Source organism: Myxine glutinosa, chromosome 9, assembly GCF_964187855.1.
Source record: "Myxine glutinosa chromosome 9, kmMyxGlut1.1, whole genome shotgun sequence".
NCBI classification, from domain to species: domain Eukaryota; kingdom Metazoa; phylum Chordata; class Myxini; order Myxiniformes; family Myxinidae; genus Myxine; species Myxine glutinosa.
In genome coordinates, this window is record NC_136269.1 from 23,912,077 (window position 1) to 23,935,042 (window position 22,966).

General features: G+C 43.8%; 1 protein-coding gene and 5 non-coding genes across 6 annotated transcripts in view; all 6 read right to left on the reverse strand.

The window, feature by feature from the left end:
- Positions 1-22,966, reverse strand: part of LOC137411810 (neutral amino acid transporter A-like) — a 272,303-nt gene that overhangs the window by 125,855 nt on the left and 123,482 nt on the right. The window lies entirely within an intron of this gene.
- LOC144893744 (U1 spliceosomal RNA) lies at positions 4,220-4,383 on the reverse strand. The gene has a single exon (XR_013624640.1). It is a non-coding gene; the product is annotated as a U1 spliceosomal RNA (small nuclear RNA).
- Positions 8,579-8,742, reverse strand: LOC137435864 (U1 spliceosomal RNA). Its single transcript, XR_010986158.2, has one exon. It is a non-coding gene; the product is annotated as a U1 spliceosomal RNA (small nuclear RNA).
- LOC144893745 (U1 spliceosomal RNA) lies at positions 12,937-13,100 on the reverse strand. Its single transcript, XR_013624641.1, has one exon. It is a non-coding gene; the product is annotated as a U1 spliceosomal RNA (small nuclear RNA).
- Positions 17,295-17,458, reverse strand: LOC144893746 (U1 spliceosomal RNA). Its single transcript, XR_013624642.1, has one exon. It is a non-coding gene; the product is annotated as a U1 spliceosomal RNA (small nuclear RNA).
- Positions 21,653-21,816, reverse strand: LOC144893747 (U1 spliceosomal RNA). The gene has a single exon (XR_013624643.1). It is a non-coding gene; the product is annotated as a U1 spliceosomal RNA (small nuclear RNA).

Genomic DNA, 22,966 nt, shown 5'->3' on the forward strand with positions numbered 1-22,966 from the left:
AATCATCCTCATCATCATCATCATTACAAATCATTCCTGGCCCCGCCAGGCTTTGATCAATATCCCCAATAAATACCTGGTCCGGCTCCATTGCACGGACCCCCAAAAACTCTACCCCCTCTTGCTCCGCACCACCGCCCTGGTGCTGCACAATTCCAAATTCATCCCCCGGTTGGGGTGTTGTGACATCCTCACGGTCCCGATAAACAACCAGGCCAGAATGTGGGAAACATTCCCCATTACAACTCTCACATTCCAAATTTCCTTCCCCGCTCACCTGTGGACACTCCACGTTTACCTGTACACTTACCACAATTGCCATTTCCCTTTTTAATCCATTAATTTGGTCACTCAGGTCCTTCAGTCCCCATTTTAACCCATCAATTTTATTTCCCATTCCTTCAATGTGTCCCTCCAATCGATCACTCATTCCCTTCATTCCTTCCCTCCATTCCTTCCCCTGCGACTCCATTTTATTTTCCAACCCACTTTTCATTTCTCCCATATCCTTACTCATTCCCTTCATTCCTTCCCTCCATTCCTTCCCCTGCGACTTCATTTGTTCATTCAATTCCCAACTGGCTCGCTCACCGTTCTTTTCCATCCCTTCAATTTTTCGAAGCAATTGACCCAACATCTGGTCGGTTGTCGGGGCCGTTCCTACTGCTCCCGACTCCCCGGTGGGGGAGGGGGATAAGTTGGTGCTCGGGACGGGGGAGGTTCCAAGGCTCACCTCGACATCTAATTCCCCTATTTCCGGCTCACTCCCAACGCTGACGGAGGCCTCGCTGCGTACTTCCATCTCGTCGACCTCCGACATCCGCTTTTCGGAAGGTCGTTCCCCGCGCGCGTATTTATTTTAATAATTCCTGAAACAATTTAAATTTGACGAAGACGCGATATCGCGCTCCGTTTGCCCAATTGATTATCAAATTTCTCCGCCTCAACTATAAAAATTTTGCGTTCGAACGTCGGGCGCAATGTACGCCCGACCGTGTCGATTTCTCCCCGCGGACAAAAAAATTTGTCCGACCGTGTCGATGTCTCGCCGCGGACAAAAAAAATTTGTCCGACGGGTTCAAATCCTACACTCCTGACACCACTTGTTACGCAACTGTGATTAACACCACAGTTACGGATGGCCGATTTGCGAGACTTTAACTCCCGAGGCGAACACTCAATGGCGGACTCAAGTTCAACACAAACGCGCGGAATGGCGGGACACAGCGAAGGCTCCGCAACCTTACCTATTAGGATCAAACACAGCTTTAAAAATTTAAAGAATAGGAAAATAGGACTGCGTTTACTTTTTCATGACTGATAATATAACATGGATCTGCAAAATAAATTGGGATGTGAATACTTGTATACGTACCATATTTGTGGTCAAGTGTTCGTTTTGTTTTTTCATTCCACATGGCACAATATTCTTACTGAAGTGAGTACCATTGAAAATAAATTGCATCCATTTATCAAAGAATCAGAATAGTATTGTAACGAATTTGAGAAGTGTAACGGTTTTGAGAAGTGTAACAATTTTGGAGAAAGTGTAACGAATGTGAAAAGTATGGTTTTGTTGTGTGTAACACCCTCGTAATGTAAATAATGGTCGCAGCCGTCCTCCTAGTTAATTCCATGAAACTTACACACAGGCCACGATATATCTTTTTAAATAGTTTATTTCCTTATTCTATGTAGGCTAAATATGTGTTTCCCACTAGATTGACTCTGCATTGCATCAAACGAAATAAAGCGTAGGCCCCTCCGATGATCCATGGCAGCTCAAGTGCCAGGGATTCCCCCACTTGAGCTTTCACAGCAAACGTTTATTGCAGTACTGAACTGCTGTGCAACGTGACGGCGCAGTACCTGCAGCTGCTGACCGGTTTTCGCCATTTGCGGCCATTACGAACAAGGGGAGTGGCTAGAGAAGACGGGTCGCCCCCCTCGTCATAGGGGGGAGGAGTAAGTCGGCCCCGCTCATCCAACCCAGAACAAGGGGTTTGGCTAAGAGAGGGCGGAGCGGGAACCCCCGAGAAAGTGCGCGAAGGTTCGGTGAGAAAACCAATATAAGTCGCCGCGGGACGCACTCCACTGGCTTGCTCTTGCTCCTCTTGCTCTTGCTCTTGCCCCTCCAGCTCTTGCTCTGACCCCGTCCTCTTGCTTGCTGTCGCTCGTTGTTGCTGGGGAGAAGGAAGACGCCTGAACGAGCAGGTGTGTGCGAGCCATCGTGCGACCAGCTGCGCTGCAGCTAAGCGGGCAGCTAAGGGGCCGCAGGCCACGAAAAGGACGCGCCAGGCAGCAATCCACGCTGGACCCTCCATTGCCTCCCAAAACAACCATCCATCCTCAAGCCATACCTGCCTGCAATATCCCCCGTGTAAGTGTGAACGTCGTCTGTCCTAATCGTTGTCCTGGGGTTAAGTAAATTGACTAGTATAAGCTAACGATTCACTGTGTGACTGCTTCTTCCATCCATTGTTTGTAAATAATTTTGATCGCTCCTTCTTTTTGCTTGTGTGTATAATAAATCCTGTTATTCCTCCGTACTCTGTCTTCTTCTCTCTTCCTTCTCTTTCGGTCGCTTTAGAGGTTTCCAAATTGAATATCTGTGGTGCGATCTGGTCAACGTTGGGGGAGTCGGGCCAATCGGGGATCCTGTAACGGTCGCGGTGGACCATCCGCTCGGCCCAAAGTAACATCTAAACCGCGTCTGTAACAGTATAGTGAAAACAAACTTCTGAGTTATACTTCTGGGCAGAGAAACATGATGGTCAATGGTCATAGTAAATATTTTTGTTATTCTCCTCCAAGACACGTCAGGATATTGCGAAATTATGACAAATTATAATTACAGAATATAAAATAGCAACATGTGTGCACTGTATCATGTGTGTTCTATAATCTCACTGGTGCTTGAACAAAATCAGTTTGGACATCTGCTTCCTGACTTTCTCTCCGGTGATGGCTTCCGTCTCCTTTTTCCCAAGATGAAAGAGTTTGATTCGACAATAACAAGAAGCTGCTATCTTCACGAGCTTGTGAATATGATTATCTTCCACTGCAGTTTCAAACTGGTGTGAGTGCAGTTCAGGAAATAAGTCCATATGAACAGCACGGTATTGCTCATAACAGCCATGGATACTGCAGCTGAAATGCCGGATCCTTGAGAAAGATTCCCATTTGTCTTCTTCAGTAGTCGTTGAAAACAATGTTTTGTTTTGTTTTTGAAAACAATTTTTCGAGTGTTTTATTGAAATTTCGATTAAATTATTTTATAAAATATAGCAGGCATTGTCTTTTGATAAAGACAATGAACGGACGCAGATTTTCTGGGGGAACCAATATGGCGACGAATATACTTGCGGTGACTTCACAGCGAATGGACCGATTGGCGTTGATTTGGCGTCGAGCCTCCAATCCAGTTTGTGTAGAGATCAGTGGGTGAGACGGACACAGAGTCCAGGAGCAAGCTCAAGTTAAAGGAGCAGGAAAGTTCCGACCAAAAATTAAAAGCCAAAGCTATGCGAAGCATGTGGGGGAAAATGTATCACTTTTGTCCAGAACGTCCACATCCATTTGCTAAGCTGCCTTACTAAGAGCTACATCCATTTGCTAAGCTGCCTTACTAATAGCTACAGCCATTTGCTAAGCGGCCTTACTAATAGCTACATCCATTTGCTAAGCTGCCTTACTAATAGCTACATCCACTCGCTAAGCTGCCTTACTAATAGCTACATCCACTTGCTAAACTGCCTTACTAATAGCTACATCCACTCGCTAAGCTGCCTTACTAATAGCTACATCCACTTGCTAAGAGCTACATCCACTCGCTAAGCTGCCTTACTAATAGCTACATCCACTCGCTAAGCTGCCTTACTAATAGCTACATCCACTTGATAAGCGGCCTTACCAATAGCTACAGCCACTTGCTAAGCTGCCTTACTAAGAGCTACATCCATTTGCTAAGCGGCCTTACTAATAGCTACACCCACTTGCTAAGCGGCCTTACTAATATCTACAGCCACTTGCTAAGCTGCCTTACTAATAGCTACAGCCACTTGCTAAGCGGCCTTACTAATAGCTACATCCATTTGCTAAGCTGCCTTAGTAACAGCGACATCCATTTGCTAAGCTGCCTTACTAAGAGCTACATCCACTCGCTAAGCTGCCTTACTAATAGCTACATCCACAATTAATCTGTTTTTAGTTTAACAATCAGGGGATAGCGCGAACGCAGTCCCCCACTACCACAAATTGTACAGTCGAGTTTCCCACATTTGGGGAAATCGCAAGGGTCAACCCACCCGGAGTGCAATGGGTGGACCTCGCCCTGAGAACACCACCTTAATGATCATGGTATTTCTCCTGTCAGGTAAGTATGAGTTGTTTACCCCACGGTCTCCCTTGTCCTAGTGCGAGCACCGCCTTACTTTACCAGGACGTATTCAACACTTTTCCCTGAATATCTATTTAAATGGTGAATTTTGCACGATATTTGTAAACAAATCCTAATTGTAATATTAGGTTCGATATTATGATTTATTTATTTGGATAATTTCTCGCTTTGCTGCTGAGATTGGAGCAGATTATAAACGATTTAGCGACTGGATGCCTTCCGAGGAAGCCGAAATGTCATGACGCTGGCCTGACGTCATGACGCCACCGTGACGTTGTGACGCTAAGTACTGTATCAACGCATGACGCATGATATTGAGTCGCGATTTTCGCGATCTTGTAACAATAATCTATTTGAAGTTACTCCATCGCACATGGATCCTTGTGTTCATAGTTGATGGATGATTAAGACGAGTCGATGTAGGAAAAGGTTTTGAACTTTCTGGTTGAGTTTGCGGATGCGATTGTGTGGACAGTCCAGACCACTGAGCTGTGTCATCGTGGGAACTCCCAGCCGATGAGAGTACGTTTGCTGGTGGGCGCGAGGCCGCCATATTGGGACTCCCTACGGACCGAAAATTCCACAGTAAATAAACAACGTGGAATAAACATGAATGATTAGCAGGTTGTTTTCGTTTTTATAGCGCTTTTTCATGTCGTCGTGATTACGAAGAGCAGGTTTTAAAATAAACTGAGTTTTGTTTTATCGGGCGTTTTTCCTGTTATGGTGAGTACCAAGATGGCGGCCGGCGACTTCAGTTTTTTCAGCAAACCAGTGATCCGGTTATATTTAGATCAGTGGTCCCAACCACTGATCTCTGTACTAACTGGATAGGAAGGGAAGCTCATTTTTGAAGGCATTTGTCCGCCATCTTTGCTCCCCCACGATTCTCCAAAACGAATGTCATTTGCCGATGTAATGTGATTCCTCTTCTTCATTCAAATCGACCGCTGCGGTTTTTATAACCGTAAGCAGCGCATGATGGCATTTCATCAATCCTGTAATAATGCTTTTTCAACCCTGGAACGGATTAAAATCAATTCGGAATGGAATAAAATAAAGTGGGAAGGTGGAATTTTCGTAGGAAATATGCTGATAATTAAATATTAAATTCTTTAAATTCCCTCTAATTAAATATTAAATATTAAATAAATTAAATATTCCAATAATAAAGGATAATATTAAATATTAAATAATTAAATAATTAAATTAAATATTAAATAATATTAATATTAAATATTAATAGTAATTAAATATTCTTTAAAAATTTAAAGAATAGGAAAATAGGACTGCGTTTACTTTTTCATGACTGATAAATATAACATGGATCTGCAAAATAAATTGGGATGTGAATACTTGTATACGTACCATATTTGTGGTCAAGTGTTCGTTTTGTTTTTTCATTCCACATGGCACAATATTCTTACTGAAGTGAGTACCATTGAAAATAAATTGCATCCATTTATCAAAGAATCAGAATAGTATTGTAACGAATTTGAGAAGTGTAACGGTTTTGAGAAGTGTAACAATTTTGGAGAAAGTGTAACGAATGTGAAAAGTATGGTTTTGTTGTGTGTAACACCCTCGTAATGTAAATAATGGTCGCAGCCGTCCTCCTAGTTAATTCCATGAAACTTACACACAGGCCACGATATATCTTTTTAAATAGTTTATTTCCTTATTCTATGTAGGCTAAATATGTGTTTCCCACTAGATTGACTCTGCATTGCATCAAACGAAATAAAGCGTAGGCCCCTCCGATGATCCATGGCAGCTCAAGTGCCAGGGATTCCCCCACTTGAGCTTTCACAGCAAACGTTTATTGCAGTACTGAACTGCTGTGCAACGTGACGGCGCAGTACCTGCAGCTGCTGACCGGTTTTCGCCATTTGCGGCCATTACGAACAAGGGGAGTGGCTAGAGAAGACGGGTCGCCCCCCTCGTCATAGGGGGGAGGAGTAAGTCGGCCCCGCTCATCCAACCCAGAACAAGGGGTTTGGCTAAGAGAGGGCGGAGCGGGAACCCCCGAGAAAGTGCGCGAAGGTTCGGTGAGAAAACCAATATAAGTCGCCGCGGGACGCACTCCACTGGCTTGCTCTTGCTCCTCTTGCTCTTGCTCTTGCCCCTCCAGCTCTTGCTCTGACCCCGTCCTCTTGCTTGCTGTCGCTCGTTGTTGCTGGGGAGAAGGAAGACGCCTGAACGAGCAGGTGTGTGCGAGCCATCGTGCGACCAGCTGCGCTGCAGCTAAGCGGGCAGCTAAGGGGCCACAGGCCACGAAAAGGACGCGCCAGGCAGCAATCCACGCTGGACCCTCCATTGCCTCCCAAAACAACCATCCATCCTCAAGCCATACCTGCCTGCAATATCCCCCGTGTAAGTGTGAACGTCGTCTGTCCTAATCGTTGTCCTGGGGTTAAGTAAATTGACTAGTATAAGCTAACGATTCACTGTGTGACTGCTTCTTCCATCCATTGTTTGTAAATAATTTTGATCGCTCCTTCTTTTTGCTTGTGTGTATAATAAATCCTGTTATTCCTCCGTACTCTGTCTTCTTCTCTCTTCCTTCTCTTTCGGTCGCTTTAGAGGTTTCCAAATTGAATATCTGTGGTGCGATCTGGTCAACGTTGGGGGAGTCGGGCCAATCGGGGATCCTGTAACGGTCGCGGTGGACCATCCGCTCGGCCCAAAGTAACATCTAAACCGCGTCTGTAACAGTATAGTGAAAACAAACTTCTGAGTTATACTTCTGGGCAGAGAAACATGATGGTCAATGGTCATAGTAAATATTTTTGTTATTCTCCTCCAAGACACGTCAGGATATTGCGAAATTATGACAAATTATAATTACAGAATATAAAATAGCAACATGTGTGCACTGTATCATGTGTGTTCTATAATCTCACTGGTGCTTGAACAAAATCAGTTTGGACATCTGCTTCCTGACTTTCTCTCCGGTGATGGCTTCCGTCTCCTTTTTCCCAAGATGAAAGAGTTTGATTCGACAATAACAAGAAGCTGCTATCTTCACGAGCTTGTGAATATGATTATCTTCCACTGCAGTTTCAAACTGGTGTGAGTGCAGTTCAGGAAATAAGTCCATATGAACAGCACGGTATTGCTCATAACAGCCATGGATACTGCAGCTGAAATGCCGGATCCTTGAGAAAGATTCCCATTTGTCTTCTTCAGTAGTCGTTGAAAACAATGTTTTGTTTTGTTTTTGAAAACAATTTTTCGAGTGTTTTATTGAAATTTCGATTAAATTATTTTATAAAATATAGCAGGCATTGTCTTTTGATAAAGACAATGAACGGACGCAGATTTTCTGGGGGAACCAATATGGCGACGAATATACTTGCGGTGACTTCACAGCGAATGGACCGATTGGCGTTGATTTGGCGTCGAGCCTCCAATCCAGTTTGTGTAGAGATCAGTGGGTGAGACGGACACATAGTCCAGGAGCAAGCTCAAGTTAAAGGAGCAGGAAAGTTCCGACCAAAAATTAAAAGCCAAAGCCATGCGAAGCATGTGGGGGAAAATGTATCACTTTTGTCCAGAACGTCCACATCCATTTGCTAAGCTGCCTTACTAAGAGCTACATCCATTTGCTAAGCTGCCTTACTAATAGCTACAGCCATTTGCTAAGCGGCCTTACTAATAGCTACATCCATTTGCTAAGCTGCCTTACTAATAGCTACATCCACTCGCTAAGCGGCCTTACTAATAGCTACATCCACTTGCTAAGCTGCCTTACTAATAGCTACATCCACTCGCTAAGCTGCCTTACTAATAGCTACATCCACTTGCTAATAGCTACATCCACTCGCTAAGCTGCCTTACTAATAGCTACATCCACTCGCTAAGCTGCCTTACTAATAGCTACATCCACTTGATAAGCGGCCTTACCAATAGCTACAGCCACTTGCTAAGCTGCCTTACTAAGAGCTACATCCATTTGCTAAGCGGCCTTACTAATATCTACAGCCACTTGCTAAGCTGCCTTACTAATAGCTACAGCCACTTGCTAAGCGGCCTTACTAATAGCTACATCCATTTGCTAAGCTGCCTTAGTAACAGCGACATCCATTTGCTAAGCTGCCTTACTAAGAGCTACATCCACTCGCTAAGCTGCCTTACTAATAGCTACATCCACAATTAATCTGTTTTTAGTTTAACAATCAGGGGATAGCGCGAACGCAGTCCCCCACTACCACAAATTGTACAGTCGAGTTTCCCACATTTGGGGAAATCGCAAGGGTCAACCCACCCGGAGTGCAATGGGTGGACCTCGACCTGAGAACACCACCTTAATGATCATGGTATTTCTCCTGTCAGGTAAGTATGAGTTGTTTACCCCACGGTCTCCCTTGTCCTAGTGCGAGCACCGCCTTACTTTACCAGGACGTATTCAACACTTTTCCCTGAATATCTATTTAAATGGTGAATTTTGCACGATATTTGTAAACAAATCCTAATTGTAATATTAGGTTCGATATTATGATTTATTTATTTGGATAATTTCTCGCTTTGCTGCTGAGATTGGAGCAGATTATAAACGATTTAGCGACTGGATGCCTTCCGAGGAAGCCGAAATGTCATGACGCTGGCCTGACGTCATGACGCCACCGTGACGTTGTGACGCTAAGTACTGTATCAACGCATGACGCATGATATTGAGTCGCGATTTTCGCGATCTTGTAACAATAATCTATTTGAAGTTACTCCATCGCACATGGATCCTTGTGTTCATAGTTGATGGATGATTAAGACGAGTCGATGTAGGAAAAGGTTTTGAACTTTCTGGTTGAGTTTGCGGATGCGATTGTGTGGACAGTCCAGACCACTGAGCTGTGTCATCGTGGGAACTCCCAGCCGATGAGAGTACGTTTGCTGGTGGGCGCGAGGCCGCCATATTGGGACTCCCTACGGACCGAAAATTCCACAGTAAATAAACAACGTGGAATAAACATGAATGATTAGCAGGTTGTTTTCGTTTTTATAGCGCTTTTTCATGTCGTCGTGATTACGAAGAGCAGGTTTTAAAATAAACTGAGTTTTGTTTTATCGGGCGTTTTTCCTGTTATGGTGAGTACCAAGATGGCGGCCGGCGACTTCAGTTTTTTCAGCAAACCAGTGATCCGGTTATATTTAGATCAGTGGTCCCAACCACTGATCTCTGTACTAACTGGATAGGAAGGGAAGCTCATTTTTGAAGGCATTTGTCCGCCATCTTTGCTCCCCCACGATTCTCCAAAACGAATGTCATTTGCCGATGTAATGTGATTCCTCTTCTTCATTCAAATCGACCGCTGCGGTTTTTATAACCGTAAGCAGCGCATGATGGCATTTCATCAATCCTGTAATAATGCTTTTTCAACCCTGGAACGGATTAAAATCAATTCGGAATGGAATAAAATAAAGTGGGAAGGTGGAATTTTCGTAGGAAATATGCTGATAATTAAATATTAAATTCTTTAAATTCCCTCTAATTAAATATTAAATATTAAATAAATTAAATATTCCAATAATAAAGGATAATATTAAATATTAAATAATTAAATAATTAAATTAAATATTAAATAATATTAATATTAAATATTAATAGTAATTAAATATTCTTTAAAAATTTAAAGAATAGGAAAATAGGACTGCGTTTACTTTTTCATGACTGATAATATAACATGGATCTGCAAAATAAATTGGGATGTGAATACTTGTATACGTACCATATTTGTGGTCAAGTGTTCGTTTTGTTTTTTCATTCCACATGGCACAATATTCTTACTGAAGTGAGTACCATTGAAAATAAATTGCATCCATTTATCAAAGAATCAGAATAGTATTGTAACGAATTTGAGAAGTGTAACGGTTTTGAGAAGTGTAACAATTTTGGAGAAAGTGTAACGAATGTGAAAAGTATGGTTTTGTTGTGTGTAACACCCTCGTAATGTAAATAATGGTCGCAGCCGTCCTCCTAGTTAATTCCATGAAACTTACACACAGGCCACGATATATCTTTTTAAATAGTTTATTTCCTTATTCTATGTAGGCTAAATATGTGTTTCCCACTAGATTGACTCTGCATTGCATCAAACGAAATAAAGCGTAGGCCCCTCCGATGATCCATGGCAGCTCAAGTGCCAGGGATTCCCCCACTTGAGCTTTCACAGCAAACGTTTATTGCAGTACTGAACTGCTGTGCAACGTGACGGCGCAGTACCTGCAGCTGCTGACCGGTTTTCGCCATTTGCGGCCATTACGAACAAGGGGAGTGGCTAGAGAAGACGGGTCGCCCCCCTCGTCATAGGGGGGAGGAGTAAGTCGGCCCCGCTCATCCAACCCAGAACAAGGGGTTTGGCTAAGAGAGGGCGGAGCGGGAACCCCCGAGAAAGTGCGCGAAGGTTCGGTGAGAAAACCAATATAAGTCGCCGCGGGACGCACTCCACTGGCTTGCTCTTGCTCCTCTTGCTCTTGCTCTTGCCCCTCCAGCTCTTGCTCTGACCCCGTCCTCTTGCTTGCTGTCGCTCGTTGTTGCTGGGGAGAAGGAAGACGCCTGAACGAGCAGGTGTGTGCGAGCCATCGTGCGACCAGCTGCGCTGCAGCTAAGCGGGCAGCTAAGGGGCCGCAGGCCACGAAAAGGACGCGCCAGGCAGCAATCCACGCTGGACCCTCCATTGCCTCCCAAAACAACCATCCATCCTCAAGCCATACCTGCCTGCAATATCCCCCGTGTAAGTGTGAACGTCGTCTGTCCTAATCGTTGTCCTGGGGTTAAGTAAATTGACTAGTATAAGCTAACGATTCACTGTGTGACTGCTTCTTCCATCCATTGTTTGTAAATAATTTTGATCGCTCCTTCTTTTTGCTTGTGTGTATAATAAATCCTGTTATTCCTCCGTACTCTGTCTTCTTCTCTCTTCCTTCTCTTTCGGTCGCTTTAGAGGTTTCCAAATTGAATATCTGTGGTGCGATCTGGTCAACGTTGGGGGAGTCGGGCCAATCGGGGATCCTGTAACGGTCGCGGTGGACCATCCGCTCGGCCCAAAGTAACATCTAAACCGCGTCTGTAACAGTATAGTGAAAACAAACTTCTGAGTTATACTTCTGGGCAGAGAAACATGATGGTCAATGGTCATAGTAAATATTTTTGTTATTCTCCTCCAAGACACGTCAGGATATTGCGAAATTATGACAAATTATAATTACAGAATATAAAATAGCAACATGTGTGCACTGTATCATGTGTGTTCTATAATCTCACTGGTGCTTGAACAAAATCAGTTTGGACATCTGCTTCCTGACTTTCTCTCCGGTGATGGCTTCCGTCTCCTTTTTCCCAAGATGAAAGAGTTTGATTCGACAATAACAAGAAGCTGCTATCTTCACGAGCTTGTGAATATGATTATCTTCCACTGCAGTTTCAAACTGGTGTGAGTGCAGTTCAGGAAATAAGTCCATATGAACAGCACGGTATTGCTCATAACAGCCATGGATACTGCAGCTGAAATGCCGGATCCTTGAGAAAGATTCCCATTTGTCTTCTTCAGTAGTCGTTGAAAACAATGTTTTGTTTTGTTTTTGAAAACAATTTTTCGAGTGTTTTATTGAAATTTCGATTAAATTATTTTATAAAATATAGCAGGCATTGTCTTTTGATAAAGACAATGAACGGACGCAGATTTTCTGGGGGAACCAATATGGCGACGAATATACTTGCGGTGACTTCACAGCGAATGGACCGATTGGCGTTGATTTGGCGTCGAGCCTCCAATCCAGTTTGTGTAGAGATCAGTGGGTGAGACGGACACAGAGTCCAGGAGCAAGCTCAAGTTAAAGGAGCAGGAAAGTTCCGACCAAAAATTAAAAGCCAAAGCTATGCGAAGCATGTGGGGGAAAATGTATCACTTTTGTCCAGAACGTCCACATCCATTTGCTAAGCTGCCTTACTAAGAGCTACATCCATTTGCTAAGCTGCCTTACTAATAGCTACAGCCATTTGCTAAGCGGCCTTACTAATAGCTACATCCATTTGCTAAGCTGCCTTACTAATAGCTACATCCACTCGCTAAGCTGCCTTACTAATAGCTACATCCACTTGCTAAGCTGCCTTACTAATAGCTACATCCACTCGCTAAGCTGCCTTACTAATAGCTACATCCACTTGCTAATAGCTACATCCACTCGCTAAGCTGCCTTACTAATAGCTACATCCACTCGCTAAGCTGCCTTACTAATAGCTACATCCACTTGATAAGCGGCCTTACCAATAGCTACAGCCACTTGCTAAGCTGCCTTACTAAGAGCTACATCCATTTGCTAAGCGGCCTTACTAATATCTACAGCCACTTGCTAAGCTGCCTTACTAATAGCTACAGCCACTTGCTAAGCGGCCTTACTAATAGCTACATCCATTTGCTAAGCTGCCTTAGTAACAGCGACATCCATTTGCTAAGCTGCCTTACTAAGAGCTACATCCACTCGCTAAGCTGCCTTACTAATAGCTACATCCACAATTAATCTGTTTTTAGTTTAACAATCAGGGGATAGCGCGAACGCAGTCCCCCACTACCACAAATTGTACAGTCGAGTTTCCCACATTTGGGGAAATCGCAAGGGTCAACCCACCCGGAGTGCAATGGGTGGACCTCGCCCTGAGAACACCACCTTAATGATCATGGTATTTCTCCTGTCAGGTAAGTATGAGTTGTTTACCCCACGGTCTCCCTTGTCCTAGTGCGAGCACCGCCTTACTTTACCAGGACGTATTCAACACTTTTCCCTGAATATCTATTTAAATGGTGAATTTTGCACGATATTTGTAAACAAATCCTAATTGTAATATTAGGTTCGATATTATGATTTATTTATTTGGATAATTTCTCGCTTTGCTGCTGAGATTGGAGCAGATTATAAACGATTTAGCGACTGGATGCCTTCCGAGGAAGCCGAAATGTCATGACGCTGGCCTGACGTCATGACGCCACCGTGACGTTGTGACGCTAAGTACTGTATCAACGCATGACGCATGATATTGAGTCGCGATTTTCGCGATCTTGTAACAATAATCTATTTGAAGTTACTCCATCGCACATGGATCCTTGTGTTCATAGTTGATGGATGATTAAGACGAGTCGATGTAGGAAAAGGTTTTGAACTTTCTGGTTGAGTTTGCGGATGCGATTGTGTGGACAGTCCAGACCACTGAGCTGTGTCATCGTGGGAACTCCCAGCCGATGAGAGTACGTTTGCTGGTGGGCGCGAGGCCGCCATATTGGGACTCCCTACGGACCGAAAATTCCACAGTAAATAAACAACGTGGAATAAACATGAATGATTAGCAGGTTGTTTTCGTTTTTATAGCGCTTTTTCATGTCGTCGTGATTACGAAGAGCAGGTTTTAAAATAAACTGAGTTTTGTTTTATCGGGCGTTTTTCCTGTTATGGTGAGTACCAAGATGGCGGCCGGCGACTTCAGTTTTTTCAGCAAACCAGTGATCCGGTTATATTTAGATCAGTGGTCCCAACCACTGATCTCTGTACTAACTGGATAGGAAGGGAAGCTCATTTTTGAAGGCATTTGTCCGCCATCTTTGCTCCCCCACGATTCTCCAAAACGAATGTCATTTGCCGATGTAATGTGATTCCTCTTCTTCATTCAAATCGACCGCTGCGGTTTTTATAACCGTAAGCAGCGCATGATGGCATTTCATCAATCCTGTAATAATGCTTTTTCAACCCTGGAACGGATTAAAATCAATTCGGAATGGAATAAAATAAAGTGGGAAGGTGGAATTTTCGTAGGAAATATGCTGATAATTAAATATTAAATTCTTTAAATTCCCTCTAATTAAATATTAAATATTAAATAAATTAAATATTCCAATAATAAAGGATAATATTAAATATTAAATAATTAAATAATTAAATTAAATATTAAATAATATTAATATTAAATATTAATAGTAATTAAATATTCTTTAAAAATTTAAAGAATAGGAAAATAGGACTGCGTTTACTTTTTCATGACTGATAATATAACATGGATCTGCAAAATAAATTGGGATGTGAATACTTGTATACGTACCATATTTGTGGTCAAGTGTTCGTTTTGTTTTTTCATTCCACATGGCACAATATTCTTACTGAAGTGAGTACCATTGAAAATAAATTGCATCCATTTATCAAAGAATCAGAATAGTATTGTAACGAATTTGAGAAGTGTAACGGTTTTGAGAAGTGTAACAATTTTGGAGAAAGTGTAACGAATGTGAAAAGTATGGTTTTGTTGTGTGTAACACCCTCGTAATGTAAATAATGGTCGCAGCCGTCCTCCTAGTTAATTCCATGAAACTTACACACAGGCCACGATATATCTTTTTAAATAGTTTATTTCCTTATTCTATGTAGGCTAAATATGTGTTTCCCACTAGATTGACTCTGCATTGCATCAAACGAAATAAAGCGTAGGCCCCTCCGATGATCCATGGCAGCTCAAGTGCCAGGGATTCCCCCACTTGAGCTTTCACAGCAAACGTTTATTGCAGTACTGAACTGCTGTGCAACGTGACGGCGCAGTACCTGCAGCTGCTGACCGGTTTTCGCCATTTGCGGCCATTACGAACAAGGGGAGTGGCTAGAGAAGACGGGTCGCCCCCCTCGTCATAGGGGGGAGGAGTAAGTCGGCCCCGCTCATCCAACCCAGAACAAGGGGTTTGGCTAAGAGAGGGCGGAGCGGGAACCCCCGAGAAAGTGCGCGAAGGTTCGGTGAGAAAACCAATATAAGTCGCCGCGGGACGCACTCCACTGGCTTGCTCTTGCTCCTCTTGCTCTTGCTCTTGCCCCTCCAGCTCTTGCTCTGACCCCGTCCTCTTGCTTGCTGTCGCTCGTTGTTGCTGGGGAGAAGGAAGACGCCTGAACGAGCAGGTGTGTGCGAGCCATCGTGCGACCAGCTGCGCTGCAGCTAAGCGGGCAGCTAAGGGGCCGCAGGCCACGAAAAGGACGCGCCAGGCAGCAATCCACGCTGGACCCTCCATTGCCTCCCAAAACAACCATCCATCCTCAAGCCATACCTGCCTGCAATATCCCCCGTGTAAGTGTGAACGTCGTCTGTCCTAATCGTTGTCCTGGGGTTAAGTAAATTGACTAGTATAAGCTAACGATTCACTGTGTGACTGCTTCTTCCATCCATTGTTTGTAAATAATTTTGATCGCTCCTTCTTTTTGCTTGTGTGTATAATAAATCCTGTTATTCCTCCGTACTCTGTCTTCTTCTCTCTTCCTTCTCTTTCGGTCGCTTTAGAGGTTTCCAAATTGAATATCTGTGGTGCGATCTGGTCAACGTTGGGGGAGTCGGGCCAATCGGGGATCCTGTAACGGTCGCGGTGGACCATCCGCTCGGCCCAAAGTAACATCTAAACCGCGTCTGTAACAGTATAGTGAAAACAAACTTCTGAGTTATACTTCTGGGCAGAGAAACATGATGGTCAATGGTCATAGTAAATATTTTTGTTATTCTCCTCCAAGACACGTCAGGATATTGCGAAATTATGACAAATTATAATTACAGAATATAAAATAGCAACATGTGTGCACTGTATCATGTGTGTTCTATAATCTCACTGGTGCTTGAACAAAATCAGTTTGGACATCTGCTTCCTGACTTTCTCTCCGGTGATGGCTTCCGTCTCCTTTTTCCCAAGATGAAAGAGTTTGATTCGACAATAACAAGAAGCTGCTATCTTCACGAGCTTGTGAATATGATTATCTTCCACTGCAGTTTCAAACTGGTGTGAGTGCAGTTCAGGAAATAAGTCCATATGAACAGCACGGTATTGCTCATAACAGCCATGGATACTGCAGCTGAAATGCCGGATCCTTGAGAAAGATTCCCATTTGTCTTCTTCAGTAGTCGTTGAAAACAATGTTTTGTTTTGTTTTTGAAAACAATTTTTCGAGTGTTTTATTGAAATTTCGATTAAATTATTTTATAAAATATAGCAGGCATTGTCTTTTGATAAAGACAATGAACGGACGCAGATTTTCTGGGGGAACCAATATGGCGACGAATATACTTGCGGTGACTTCACAGCGAATGGACCGATTGGCGTTGATTTGGCGTCGAGCCTCCAATCCAGTTTGTGTAGAGATCAGTGGGTGAGACGGACACAGAGTCCAGGAGCAAGCTCAAGTTAAAGGAGCAGGAAAGTTCCGACCAAAAATTAAAAGCCAAAGCTATGCGAAGCATGTGGGGGAAAATGTATCACTTTTGTCCAGAACGTCCACATCCATTTGCTAAGCTGCCTTACTAAGAGCTACATCCATTTGCTAAGCTGCCTTACTAATAGCTACAGCCATTTGCTAAGCGGCCTTACTAATAGCTACATCCATTTGCTAAGCTGCCTTACTAATAGCTACATCCACTCGCTAAGCTGCCTTACTAATAGCTACATCCACTTGCTAAGCTGCCTTACTAATAGCTACATCCACTCGCTAAGCTGCCTTACTAATAGCTACATCCACTTGCTAATAGCTACATCCACTCGCTAAGCTGCCTTACTAATAGCTACATCCACTCGCTAAGCTGCCTTACTAATAGCTACATCCACTTGATAAGCGGCCTTACCAATAGCTACAGCCACTTGCTAAGCTGCCTTACTAAGAGCTACATCCATTTGCTAAGCGGCCTTACTAATATCTACAGCCACTTGCTAAGCTGCCTTACTAATAGCTACAGCCACTTGCTAAGCGGCCTTACTAATAGCTACATCCATTTGCTAAGCTGCCTTAGTAACAGCGACATCCATTTGCTAAGCTGCCTTACTAAGAGCTACATCCACTCGCTAAGCTGCCTTACTAATAGCTACATCCACAATTAATCTGTTTTTAGTTTAACAATCAGGGGATAGCGCGAACGCAGTCCCCCACTACCACAAATTGTACAGTCGAGTTTCCCACATTTGGGGAAATCGCAAGGGTCAACCCACCCGGAGTGCAATGGGTGGACCTCGCCCTGAGAACACCACCTTAATGATCATGGTATTTCTCCTGTCAGGTAAGTATGAGTTGTTTACCCCACGGTCTCCCTTGTCCTAGTGCGAGCACCGCCTTACTTTACCAGGACGTATTCAACACTTTTCCCTGAATATCTATTTAAATGGTGAATTTTGCACGATATTTGTAAACAAATCCTAATTGTAATATTAGGTTCGATATTATGATTTATTTATTTGGATAATTTCTCGCTTTGCTGCTGAGATTGGAGCAGATTATAAACGATTTAGCGACTGGATGCCTTCCGAGGAAGCCGAAATGTCATGACGCTGGCCTGACGTCATGACGCCACCGTGACGTTGTGACGCTAAGTACTGTATCAACGCATGACGCATGATATTGAGTCGCGATTTTCGCGATCTTGTAACAATAATCTATTTGAAGTTACTCCATCGCACATGGATCCTTGTGTTCATAGTTGATGGATGATTAAGACGAGTCGATGTAGGAAAAGGTTTTGAACTTTCTGGTTGAGTTTGCGGATGCGATTGTGTGGACAGTCCAGACCACTGAGCTGTGTCATCGTGGGAACTCCCAGCCGATGAGAGTACGTTTGCTGGTGGGCGCGAGGCCGCCATATTGGGACTCCCTACGGACCGAAAATTCCACAGTAAATAAACAACGTGGAATAAACATGAATGATTAGCAGGTTGTTTTCGTTTTTATAGCGCTTTTTCATGTCGTCGTGATTACGAAGAGCAGGTTTTAAAATAAACTGAGTTTTGTTTTATCGGGCGTTTTTCCTGTTATGGTGAGTACCAAGATGGCGGCCGGCGACTTCAGTTTTTTCAGCAAACCAGTGATCCGGTTATATTTAGATCAGTGGTCCCAACCACTGATCTCTGTACTAACTGGATAGGAAGGGAAGCTCATTTTTGAAGGCATTTGTCCGCCATCTTTGCTCCCCCACGATTCTCCAAAACGAATGTCATTTGCCGATGTAATGTGATTCCTCTTCTTCATTCAAATCGACCGCTGCGGTTTTTATAACCGTAAGCAGCGCATGATGGCATTTCATCAATCCTGTAATAATGCTTTTTCAACCCTGGAACGGATTAAAATCAATTCGGAATGGAATAAAATAAAGTGGGAAGGTGGAATTTTCGTAGGAAATATGCTGATAATTAAATATTAAATTCTTTAAATTCCCTCTAATTAAATATTAAATATTAAATAAATTAAATATTCCAATAATAAAGGATAATATTAAATATTAAATAATTAAATAATTAAATTAAATATTAAATAATATTAATATTAAATATTAATAGTAATTAAATATTCTTTAAAAATTTAAAGAATAGGAAAATAGGACTGCGTTTACTTTTTCATGACTGATAATATAACATGGATCTGCAAAATAAATTGGGATGTGAATACTTGTATACGTACCATATTTGTGGTCAAGTGTTCGTTTTGTTTTTTCATTCCACATGGCACAATATTCTTACTGAAGTGAGTACCATTGAAAATAAATTGCATCCATTTATCAAAGAATCAGAATAGTATTGTAACGAATTTGAGAAGTGTAACGGTTTTGAGAAGTGTAACAATTTTGGAGAAAGTGTAACGAATGTGAAAAGTATGGTTTTGTTGTGTGTAACACCCTCGTAATGTAAATAATGGTCGCAGCCGTCCTCCTAGTTAATTCCATGAAACTTACACACAGGCCACGATATATCTTTTTAAATAGTTTATTTCCTTATTCTATGTAGGCTAAATATGTGTTTCCCACTAGATTGACTCTGCATTGCATCAAACGAAATAAAGCGTAGGCCCCTCCGATGATCCATGGCAGCTCAAGTGCCAGGGATTCCCCCACTTGAGCTTTCACAGCAAACGTTTATTGCAGTACTGAACTGCTGTGCAACGTGACGGCGCAGTACCTGCAGCTGCTGACCGGTTTTCGCCATTTGCGGCCATTACGAACAAGGGGAGTGGCTAGAGAAGACGGGTCGCCCCCCTCGTCATAGGGGGGAGGAGTAAGTCGGCCCCGCTCATCCAACCCAGAACAAGGGGTTTGGCTAAGAGAGGGCGGAGCGGGAACCCCCGAGAAAGTGCGCGAAGGTTCGGTGAGAAAACCAATATAAGTCGCCGCGGGACGCACTCCACTGGCTTGCTCTTGCTCCTCTTGCTCTTGCTCTTGCCCCTCCAGCTCTTGCTCTGACCCCGTCCTCTTGCTTGCTGTCGCTCGTTGTTGCTGGGGAGAAGGAAGACGCCTGAACGAGCAGGTGTGTGCGAGCCATCGTGCGACCAGCTGCGCTGCAGCTAAGCGGGCAGCTAAGGGGCCGCAGGCCACGAAAAGGACGCGCCAGGCAGCAATCCACGCTGGACCCTCCATTGCCTCCCAAAACAACCATCCATCCTCAAGCCATACCTGCCTGCAATATCCCCCGTGTAAGTGTGAACGTCGTCTGTCCTAATCGTTGTCCTGGGGTTAAGTAAATTGACTAGTATAAGCTAACGATTCACTGTGTGACTGCTTCTTCCATCCATTGTTTGTAAATAATTTTGATCGCTCCTTCTTTTTGCTTGTGTGTATAATAAATCCTGTTATTCCTCCGTACTCTGTCTTCTTCTCTCTTCCTTCTCTTTCGGTCGCTTTAGAGGTTTCCAAATTGAATATCTGTGGTGCGATCTGGTCAACGTTGGGGGAGTCGGGCCAATCGGGGATCCTGTAACGGTCGCGGTGGACCATCCGCTCGGCCCAAAGTAACATCTAAACCGCGTCTGTAACAGTATAGTGAAAACAAACTTCTGAGTTATACTTCTGGGCAGAGAAACATGATGGTCAATGGTCATAGTAAATATTTTTGTTATTCTCCTCCAAGACACGTCAGGATATTGCGAAATTATGACAAATTATAATTACAGAATATAAAATAGCAACATGTGTGCACTGTATCATGTGTGTTCTATAATCTCACTGGTGCTTGAACAAAATCAGTTTGGACATCTGCTTCCTGACTTTCTCTCCGGTGATGGCTTCCGTCTCCTTTTTCCCAAGATGAAAGAGTTTGATTCGACAATAACAAGAAGCTGCTATCTTCACGAGCTTGTGAATATGATTATCTTCCACTGCAGTTTCAAACTGGTGTGAGTGCAGTTCAGGAAATAAGTCCATATGAACAGCACGGTATTGCTCATAACAGCCATGGATACTGCAGCTGAAATGCCGGATCCTTGAGAAAGATTCCCATTTGTCTTCTTCAGTAGTCGTTGAAAACAATGTTTTGTTTTGTTTTTGAAAACAATTTTTCGAGTGTTTTATTGAAATTTCGATTAAATTATTTTATAAAATATAGCAGGCATTGTCTTTTGATAAAGACAATGAACGGACGCAGATTTTCTGGGGGAACCAATATGGCGACGAATATACTTGCGGTGACCACAGCGAATGGACACCGATTGGCGTTGATTTGGCGTCGAGCCTCCAATCCAGTTTGTGTAGAGATCAGTGGGTGAGACGGACACAGAGTCCAGGAGCAAGCTCAAGTTAAAGGAGCAGGAAAGTTCCGACCAAAAATTAAAAGCCAAAGCTATGCGAAGCATGTGGGGGAAAATGTATCACTTTTGTCCAGAACGTCCACATCCATTTGCTAAGCTGCCTTACTAAGAGCTACATCCATTTGCTAAGCTGCCTTACTAATAGCTACAGCCATTTGCTAAGCGGCCTTACTAATAGCTACATCCATTTGCTAAGCTGCCTTACTAATAGCTACATCCACTCGCTAAGCTGCCTTACTAATAGCTACATCCACTTGCTAAGCTGCCTTACTAATAGCTACATCCACTCGCTAAGCTGCCTTACTAATAGCTACATCCACTTGCTAATAGCTACATCCACTCGCTAAGCTGCCTTACTAATAGCTACATCCACTCGCTAAGCTGCCTTACTAATAGCTACATCCACTTGATAAGCGGCCTTACCAATAGCTACAGCCACTTGCTAAGCTGCCTTACTAAGAGCTACATCCATTTGCTAAGCGGCCTTACTAATATCTACAGCCACTTGCTAAGCTGCCTTACTAATAGCTACAGCCACTTGCTAAGCGGCCTTACTAATAGCTACATCCATTTGCTAAGCTGCCTTAGTAACAGCGACATCCATTTGCTAAGCTGCCTTACTAAGAGCTACATCCACTCGCTAAGCTGCCTTACTAATAGCTACATCCACAATTAATCTGTTTTTAGTTTAACAATCAGGGGATAGCGCGAACGCAGTCCCCCACTACCACAAATTGTACAGTCGAGTTTCCCACATTTGGGGAAATCGCAAGGGTCAACCCACCCGGAGTGCAATGGGTGGACCTCGCCCTGAGAACACCACCTTAATGATCATGGTATTTCTCCTGTCAGGTAAGTATGAGTTGTTTACCCCACGGTCTCCCTTGTCCTAGTGCGAGCACCGCCTTACTTTACCAGGACGTATTCAACACTTTTCCCTGAATATCTATTTAAATGGTGAATTTTGCACGATATTTGTAAACAAATCCTAATTGTAATATTAGGTTCGATATTATGATTTATTTATTTGGATAATTTCTCGCTTTGCTGCTGAGATTGGAGCAGATTATAAACGACTAGCAGAGGTACCCGGCTTTGCACGGGAGTGGGAGGAGGAGGGGAGGGGGAAGAGGAGGGGAGGGGAACGGGGGGGAGGGGGGAGGGGGAAGCGGGGGAGGAGGAGGGGAGGGGGAAGAGGAGGGGAGGGGAATGGGGGGGGAGGGGGAAGGGGGGGGAGGGGGGGAGGGGAAGGGGGGAGGGAAGGGTGCGGGGGTGCCCAGGGGAAGAAGGGCCCCTCCCCTCCCCCTCCCCCCCCGTTCCCCTCCCCCCCCTCCCCTCCCCCTTCCCCCTCCCCCTTCCCCCTCCCCCTCCCCCCTCCCATCCCCTTCCCCCTCGTTCCCCTCCCCTTCTCTTCCCCCTCCCCTCCTCCTCCCCCTTCACACCAGGGGGGTTGACTCAGCCTGTCATCCCACCGAGGTCGGAAGTCGGAACTCATTGTCGTCAAATAAATGTAGCCTGTATGTTTCACTCTTTGTCACATGCCGTTGGTCCCATGTCAATCGGATGAAGTTGAAAAATTAACGTTACGAAGGTTCTCTGGGACGTACTGATTCCGAATAATGAAGTTGAAAAATTAACGTTCCGAAATACGCTAATTACGCTAACAGAAGCGCTGGAGGGAGCACTGCGCTCCCTCCCTTAGATTCCCTCCCTCTTCTGCTAGCGCTAATTACGCGTAACACACTAATTTTAAAACCCGAAGTTTTTTTAATTTTAAGGTGTGCTGTAGTCAGAAGCGCTAGAAGCGCTGCGCTCCCTCCCTTCGAATCCCTCTCTCTTCTGCTAGTGCTAATAATACGCTAATTTTAAAACCCGAAATTTTTTTAATGTTTATGTCTCCGTGACATTCCTGGGACCATCCCGAGTCGAACAGTACTTTCCGCTCGCAAATCCGTCCACGGGTTCTCGAGATCTTAGAGATCATAGATACATAGATCAGGACCAACTCTA